Below are 8873 nucleotides of genomic sequence, written 5' to 3'. Positions count from 1 at the left end.
CTTGGAAGTTACTCTAAGGTGTCAAAATGATAGTAAAACCTAGGCTCTTGCATGGTTCTTGAATTATTTTTTCTATTTTATTGCTAACAAATATTGCCTATGTTGAGACTCTAAACATGTGGATGTTCCTCTCATTTACAGGAATTCTACCCGAAGAAATTCGGAAAAAGCTTGAAGCCCCAGTTAGCGACTTGCTTTATATGTTATTGACTTGTAATGCTAAATTTGTTGAGAATTTTGATGTACTGTTGCACATGTTACTCTAATGCTTGTAGTTATGTACATATACTCACAATATTATCCATTGTTTACTTGAAATGCATTCTTGGGCTAAAAGTGGCTGAAAAAGTATATGTTGTATTGAATTTGCGTTGATTGTGTATGTATATTCTACAAAAGAAGAGGCACTGTCCAAATGGAAGAACTACTGAAATGTCTATTGGATCTAATCTATTTGGGCTTTGAAAAGAGGCCTGAAACATATTGGCAGCAATTAAGGCTGAAAATTAAATAGAAATGCGTAAAAAAGGCCGCCCAAACAAGAAACGGATAATAAAAGGCCATGGCCTAGAAAAAATTGCTGAAATGCTGGGCTTGGCCCGTGAAGTCGACCAAAAATTGATAGGAAAAAAGGCTGAATTGTCGGTCTCGGCCCATGTAAAACAGCGAATCGGACCGGGCTGAATCTTGTTAGTGACCTTTTCAATTGGTTGCAATTTTGCCACGTCAGATTGCCACGTCGGATCCGACATGGCCTGGGCAGACAGCCAGTGACCAAAATAAAAGGTCATGGGTTCAACGACCTTCTGTTTTGGTTGTAAACGTCTATGACCTTCTCACAAAGAAGGTCGTTAATTTCAGTTTATGACCGCCAGCTTTTAACCTTCTGTTTTTGGTCACAAAAAGGTCGCAAATGAAAAACTATGACCTTTCAGCGGTCAATAGTGAGGGTCAGAAGTTGACATATTTCTTGTAGTGTGCTTGAGACGTCAACCCGGTTGCTATATGTCCACTACAGAATTCATGAAAGGGAGCATCGACGGAGGAGTATACTACAGAATTCATGAAAGGGACTGACTTAGTTTTGGAAAAATCTGTTTTACGGAGTACGTACCCACTAGGGTTTATAGGGCTCATTTAAAAAACATTCATTTTCCGTTTGATAAGTCTCAATTCTACTATACTGTTAGTAGTACCATTACATGTTGGATTTCAAGGTGCGTTAGATCACCCGACGCAAGCAGTGTCAAGAGGAATCTAACCAATGCATGTACATGTTCATGGAAATTTAGTGGTCATTCATGCATTCGTTCTAATTAATGCCTCGGTAAACATAACTTCTTGAGAAAAACGAGCGTACTAATTACTTGTGCAAACTACGAAATTAATTCGACCACTCACCATCTACCTTGGTTGGAGAGATTTTGAAATTGAGCCATAAACTAGAAAGGAGGGAGTAGTAACTTTTGTCTCGATTATTATTTGTGGCCTTGTATAGATGCAAAATGTATTTTTTATAGTGCCCTTGTATAAGTAAATGGAGGGAGTACTAACCAAAGTACGTAGTAGGGACGAGGAGTAAACGAAGGGAGTAGTAAAATTTTCTCCTCGTGCTGCGAGCCACCACGCGCGTTGGCGAGTGAGCGGGAGTAAAGGCGTACAGTAGTAGTAGTAGTAGTAGTAGTACTACTCGTAAGCAAGCTTCACCTCATCCTGCGAGCCACCGCTCCCATGGGTGGGGGAGACGGCACACTAAGCAAGCTTCTCCATGTTCTGCGAGTTGACGAGACACATCAAAAGTACTCCAGTGTATAGAGCCTTGCCTCTAAGGTAGGCCTGTCGCGCCTACTGATGCATCAGTGGCGGACTGAACTAGTGCAGTCAGTTAGCTGAACTGCAACGCTAGTGTGTGTGTGGGCTTGGGGCCCGTATGTGGTGTGGGCCGGACGCCATGTAAGGGTAAGCCCAGGAAGGGGCGGCTACTTATGTACGAAACACTAAGGAGAAAGGCAGCGTGTGATTGATTGAACCTTCTTTCCCCTTCTCTACGTCTCTCACCTACTCTCTTCTCTCTTCCTCATCCCCAATTCCTGATCGAGATCCGTCTGGGCATTACAATCTGGTATCAGAGCCTTCCTGAAATTTTTTCCGCCACCACCCGTCGCCGTCGCCGCTTCCTCGATCAGGCGGTAACACCCACCGAGCTAGGTGCGAGCCGCCCCGGCGCGCTCGCTCGAAATCCTACTTGGGGTTCGCTTTGATCTGGATTGCGACCACGGCACCGTCCAAGCCCTCCGCGCAGACCCGCCGCGTGCTGGATGCGATGACGGAAACCACCGACAAGATGCAGGGCCTCCTCGAGACCATCCTCGCCGCCTCGACGACCACCAGAAGACCGCCGACGAGCGCCACCACGCACAAGTCGCCTACAACGACCAAGTCTCCAACGAGCTCAAGCACTTGGCGAAGCAGATCGATCTGACGCAGGCGGATGTGGATGAGGCCCGCAAATCCCCTCCGCTTGTCGATCCCGCCGCGACAAGCCATCTCGGGGCATCTGTGTCCGGAGCGTCGACGACCTCAGGCCCCTCCCACCCCGCGCCACCACCTCCGCCTACGATGACCCGTCCACCCCCGCCACCACCACTCTACACGGAGGGCGCAGCGCAGCTGCCGTTCGCCCGGCTCGTCAACCACGGGCCGCCCCTGCTGCTGCAAAACTCTCCCACGGCGTACGAGCGGGGCGCCGAGCATTACACCAAACCGCCCAAGCATGACTTCCCCCGTTTCGACGGCGACGCGCCGCGCATCTGGCTGGAGCGGTGTCTCTCTTACTTCGAGCTCTACCGGGTGCCGCAGCACAGTTGGGTCGCCACCGCCGGCCTGTATATGGATGGGCTTGCGGCCATGTGGCTTCAGGCGTACAAACAGACGCACCCTGCTCTGTCGTGGCCCGCCTTCAGAACCGCAGTGGAAGCAGAGTTTGGACCTGAAGAATTCGAAGCGCAGATGCATCAGCTAGTGCAATTGCGTCAGACTGGGAGCGTGCAAGAGTATCGACAGCAATTCGAGACCTCCATGTACCACCTATTGTCTCTGGATCCAACCCTGAGCACACAATTCTTCATCTCACAGTTCCTTCTCGGTCTGAAGGATGAACTGAGATTGGGCGTCCGTTTGCAAGCCCCAACAAGCATCACACGCGCAGCTGTTTTTGCGAGGATTCAGGAAGAAGAACTGGAGAAGCAACGTTTGCAGCGCCCGCGCATTGTCCCAGTGGGCAGGCCGCCTCCAGCGGCAACTAACACCAACCAAACTCGCGCAGCGCCTCCCCCACGACCGGGCGGCGACGAGTACACACGCGAGCGGCAGCTGCGCGACTTCAGACGAGCCAATGGGCTTTGTTTTCACTGCGGCGACAAATACTCCCGCGAACATCAGTGCAAGCGCACGGGAAAAATACTGATGATTGAGGTGGGCGATTTCGGCGAGATCCTCTCGGATGACACCGTGCACGCGCTGCAATTGCTCAATGAACCGGCCCTGCCCGAGCCTGAGTGTTGTACCTTATCGCAGCACGCAATTTCCGGCGAAGACGCGCCGTCCACCGTCCGTCTTCGCGCCCAAGTCGGAGATCAAGTGATGCTGCTCCTGGTGGACTCGGGCAGTTCTCATAGCTTTGTTAGCGAAGCGTTCATTCAACACATTGCAGCCGACACCCAGCCACTGTCGCCCGTCTCCGTTCGGGTAGGAAATGGCCAACGCTTGCACTGCAACAAGATGGTGAAGCAATTGGCATGGCAAGTGCCAGGACACACGTTCCACACTGATCTACGGGTGTTGCAATTGAGTGCATATGACACAGTGCTGGGAATGGATTGGCTCTCTGACCACAGCCCGATGAACTGTCACTGGAAATTAAAGCGGATATCATTCGAAACAGAGGGCAAGACGGTGCAACTGCAAGGGGTTCGCACCACCAATCTCTCCCCCACGGCCGTACTAGATGCTTATGAACTTCACCGAATGGAGATCGCCAATGACATATGGACAGCAGCTCTGGTCACTGTCGAGCCGTCAGAGAAAGGGGATACTGAACCGATACCTCCCAGGATTCAGAAAGTGCTCTCTGAATATCAAGATGTGTTTGCTGAACCCAAGTCCCTGCCTCCTCATCGTCAGTATGACCATGGCATACACCTGGAGCCAGGCACTGCACCCATCAACACCAAACCATACCGCTACTCGCCAGTGCAAAAAGATGAGATCGAGCAGCAAGTACAGGAGATGTTACAATCAGGTGTCATTGTGCACAGCATGAGTCCATATGCCGCACCAGTCCTGCTTGTGAAGAAAAAGGATGGGAGCTGGCGTTTCTGTGTTGACTTCCGTCGACTGAATTCTGCGACGGTGAAGAACAAATTTCCACTGCCCATTGTGGATGAACTTCTGGACGAGCTTGTGGGAGCAAAATATTTCTCCAAGATCGACCTCCGTGCAGGGTATCACCAGATCCGCATGCGTGAGGAGGATGAAGCAAAAACTGCTTTTAAAACCCACCACGGGCACTATCAATTCAGAGTGATGCCATTTGGCCTTTGCAACGCGCCGGCAACCTTCCAGTGTCTGATGAACAGCATATTCGGCCGCTATGTCCGTAAGTTCATCATCATTTTTCTTGACGATATATTGGTCTTCAGCTGTGATCTACAGGAACATGAACAACACTTGCGCCTCACACTTGACCTGCTACGTGAACACCAACTGTTTGCCAAGGCGTCCAAGTGTTCATTCGCCCAGGAAAGCATCGAGTACTTGGGCCACGTCATTTCACAGGACGGCATCGCCACGGACACAAGCAAGACGAGCGCGATGCAGGCGTGGCCGGTGCCCTCTACACCCACTGAACTGCGTGGTTTTCTCGGCCTCACCGGCTACTACCGCAAGTTTGTCCCACATTATGGCATCATCGCGAAGCCGCTCACCCAGCTCCTGACCAAGAAGGGATTCGAGTGGAGCGCCAAGGCCCAGCAGGCATTCGATATGCTGAAACAAGCGATGGTGAGCACACCCGTGCTAGCGCTCCCGAACTTCTCACGCCCTTTTGCCATTGAGACTGACGCGTGCGACACGGGAGTGGGCGCGGTGCTCACCCAGGATGGCCACCCCGTCGCCTACCTCAGCAAGGCTTTGGGGATCAAGAATCAGAAGTTGTCCACGTATGAAAAGGAGTTCTTGGCCGTTATGATGGCCATCGACAAGTGGAGACCTTACCTGCAGCGCGCGCCGTTTGAAATCGTCACCGACCAAAAGAGCCTCTGCATGCTTGGGGATCAACAGTTGGTGACGGAGCTGCAGCGCAAAGCCATGACCAAGATGGTGGGCCTGCAGTTCACCTTTCGGTACAAGAAAGGCGTCGACAATGGTGCCGCTGATGCGCTATCCAGGGTGGGACATCTGTTGACACTGGATGCGTTATCAGTCTGTCAGCCCCAGTGGTTACAAGAAGTCGCCAACTCCTACGAAACAGACCCAGAATCACAAGAACTCCTGACCAAGCTGGCACTCACCACCACAGATGATCAAGGGCGAACACTTCAGAACAGCGTGATCAGGCAGCGTGGGCGTCTGTGGATTGGAGCCAATTCCGCGCTGCAGACCAAGCTGATCGCCGCACTGCATCACAGCGCTGTTGGGGGCCACTCCGGTGCAACAGCGACGTACCATCGTGTCCGGAAACTGTTCGCGTGGCCTGGACTGAAGCGCGCCGTGGAGGATTTTGTCCGTCAGTGTGCCGTCTGTCAGCATGCCAAGCACGAGCACACGCACCCCGCAGGCAAGCTACAACCCCTACCCATTCCTACGGAACCATGGCACGATCTGACTATGGATTTTGTCGAGGGGCTACCCAAATCAGAGGGGTCTGATGCCATCATGGTCGTCGTCGATCGTCTGACCAAGTACGCACACTTCATTCCGCTTCACCACCCCTTCACCGCGGCGCAAGTCGCCCGCGCATTCTGGGAGCATGTCATCAAGCTGCACGGGGTTCCTCACTCCATCGTCTCGGATCGTGACAAGATCTTCACGAGCGCCATGTGGCGGGAACTGCTCGCCGCCGCGGGAACCAAGCTGCTCTATTCCACGGCGTACCACCCGCAGACGGACGGCCAGACAGAACGTGTCAACCAGTGCCTCGAGATGTACTTGCGATGTGCGGTGCACGACACGCCGCGGCAATGGCGCAAGTGGCTCACTGCGGCAGAATTCTGGTACAACTCCGCTCATCATTCCTCGCTCAATTGTTCGCCGTTCAAGGCGTTGTACGGCAAGGAACCGAACCTGGGCGGTCTACCACACCTGAGCTCCACTCTGCACAATCAAGCGGCGTCGCCGGAGCTTGACTGGACAGCACACACCGAGATGCTGCGCGCCCAGCTCACGCGCGCCCAAGCTCGCTTCAAGAAGCAAGCCGATCGTCACCGCGCGGAGCGCGCCTTCGACGTCGGCGAGAACGTGCTCCTCAAACTGCAGCCGTACGCGCAGTCGACCGTCGCCAACCGCCCGTGCCGCAAGCTCTCCTACAAGTTCTTCGGCCCTTTTGAAGTGACAGAGCGGATTGGAACCCTGGCATATCGCCTGCAGTTGCCTCCAGACAGCCGCATCCATCCGGTATTTCACGTCTCCCAGCTCAAACCCTTCACTCCAGATTACACTCCAGTCTTCGCCGAGCTGCCGCGGGTACCCGACCTCACTGGGGGTGAAACGGAGCCAGTGGCGATCTTGGAGCGGAGGATGATGAAGAAGGGCGATGCACCGGTTGTGCAACTCTGTGTCCAGTGGGCAAACATGCCAACTTCAGCCACCACTTGGGAAGATTACACCGTTCTTCGCCAACGCTATCCATCAGCCTGCATCTGGGAAGGAGCTTCATCTCAAGGGGAGGACAATGTCGCGCCTACTGATGCATCAGTGGCGGACTGAACTAGTGCAGTCAGTTAGCTGAACTGCAACGCTAGTGTGTGTGTGGGCTTGGGGCCCGTATGTGGTGTGGGCCGGAGGCCATGTAAGGGTAAGCCCAGGAAGGGGCGGCTACTTATGTACGAAACACTAAGGAGAAAGGCAGCGTGTGATTGATTGAACCTTCTTTCCCCTTCTCTACGTCTCTCACCTACTCTCTTCTCTCTTCCTCATCCCCAATTCCCGATCGAGATCCGTCTGGGCATTACAAGGCCCCACATGGTTTGCCTCTTTTTTAATTTAACATAACGCGTCAAGTCACAATTTGTCCGTGGTAGACGATCCTCCCTCCACCAAGTGGACAACCATTACACATGCCAAATTACCACGTGGGCTGCCTTTTTCGTACAGAAATGAGCTCCACCGTGTACCCGCACGGGTGTGGTTGGGAAAGAGACGGGAGTACGTGCACCGTGCGTGCACCTCTTCTCTTCGTGCACGTCCCCCACCTACGTGGGTGTGTGAGGGAGAGATACAAACCTAGACATAATGCGCCGTCCATCCCCATGCTTCCGCCCACTCCGACCACCAGTCACCACCACGCCCCACTCCTCCTCACCTTATCTCTCATCTTTCTCCCTCCATTTTTATATACAAGGGGCCACTATCAAAATTACAATTTGCAGATATACGAGCCCACTAACACTAATCGATGCAATATTAATGGTGTTTGCCTCGTGGTACTAGCAAAGGAGGACATTAATTATCCCTTGCATGCATGCGGGAGTTTGTAAAAAAATGCATCTTGATGTTCCGTGCAATGCATGGGCATCTTGCTAGTCCATGAAAACAACACATGGAAAAATTCCATGGCGAACGAGGGATTTGAATCTGTTGGGAGGGGCTGTTTGGATCTTGCCCGGGGTAGCCAAAATATTGGCGACCCTTTTGTCCATCGGTGCCTTTGCTACCGATGAACGAGGAATGGCTCGGGTGCTCATGCTGTCATGCATCCTCCAGCACGCACGTTGGAGACGAGCTCGCACGAGATGTGTTTTTTGTCCCACAACACCGTCCGAGCCGCCCGCAGACCGACCGGCGACCCGCAAATTATGCCATCCAACCGTAGCCGCACACATTATGACAGCAACTCAACCAACCGGACGAAATTCACGCAAACATGTAGATTGTAACGCCCCGAGACCGATGTGCCACGTGTCCTCCAGTAATTCGCTGTTGTTGCCTTGTCATTGCTTGCATGTCATGCATTGCATATCATGTCATCATGTGCATTTCATCTACATATTTGTTCGTCTCATGCATCCGAGCATTTTCCCCGTTGTCCGTTTTGCATTCCGGCGCTCCGTTCTCCTCCGGTGGTCCTTTCTACCTTTCTTTTGTGTGTGGGGATTAAACATTTCCGGATTGGACCGAGTCTTGCCAAGCGGCCTTGGTTTACTACTGGTAGACCGCCTGTCAAGTTTCGTACCATTTGGACTTCGTTTGATACTCCAATGGTTAACCGAGGGACCGAAAAGGCCTCGTGTTTGTTGCAGCCCAACACCCCTCCAATTCAGCCCAAAACCCACCAAAACCCTCTCCATCAACTAGAGCGTTCGATCACGATCGCGTGGCCGAAAACCGCACCTCATTTGGACTCTCCTAGCTCCCGCTACCTATAAATATGTGATTCCCTCTGAAAATCCCGCACTCCAAACCCTAGATCAAACTCCCTCATCACCGCCAGACATTTCTTCCCGCGCCGGACATGTCCGCTCGCCGCCGGCCACCTCACCGCAGCCAATCAAGACTTGCCACGTTGCCATGCCGCCGCCCTCGTCCACTCCTCGCGCGCCACCTAGCCTCCTGCCTCCTCCCCGCCGCCGCGGCCCGTCGGGCCCAGGCGCGGCCCG

This window comes from Triticum dicoccoides, chromosome 5A (genome assembly GCF_002162155.2).
Source record: "Triticum dicoccoides isolate Atlit2015 ecotype Zavitan chromosome 5A, WEW_v2.0, whole genome shotgun sequence".
Taxonomy (NCBI): Eukaryota; Viridiplantae; Streptophyta; class Magnoliopsida; order Poales; family Poaceae; genus Triticum; species Triticum dicoccoides.
Note: the sequence above shows the minus strand (reverse complement) of the source record.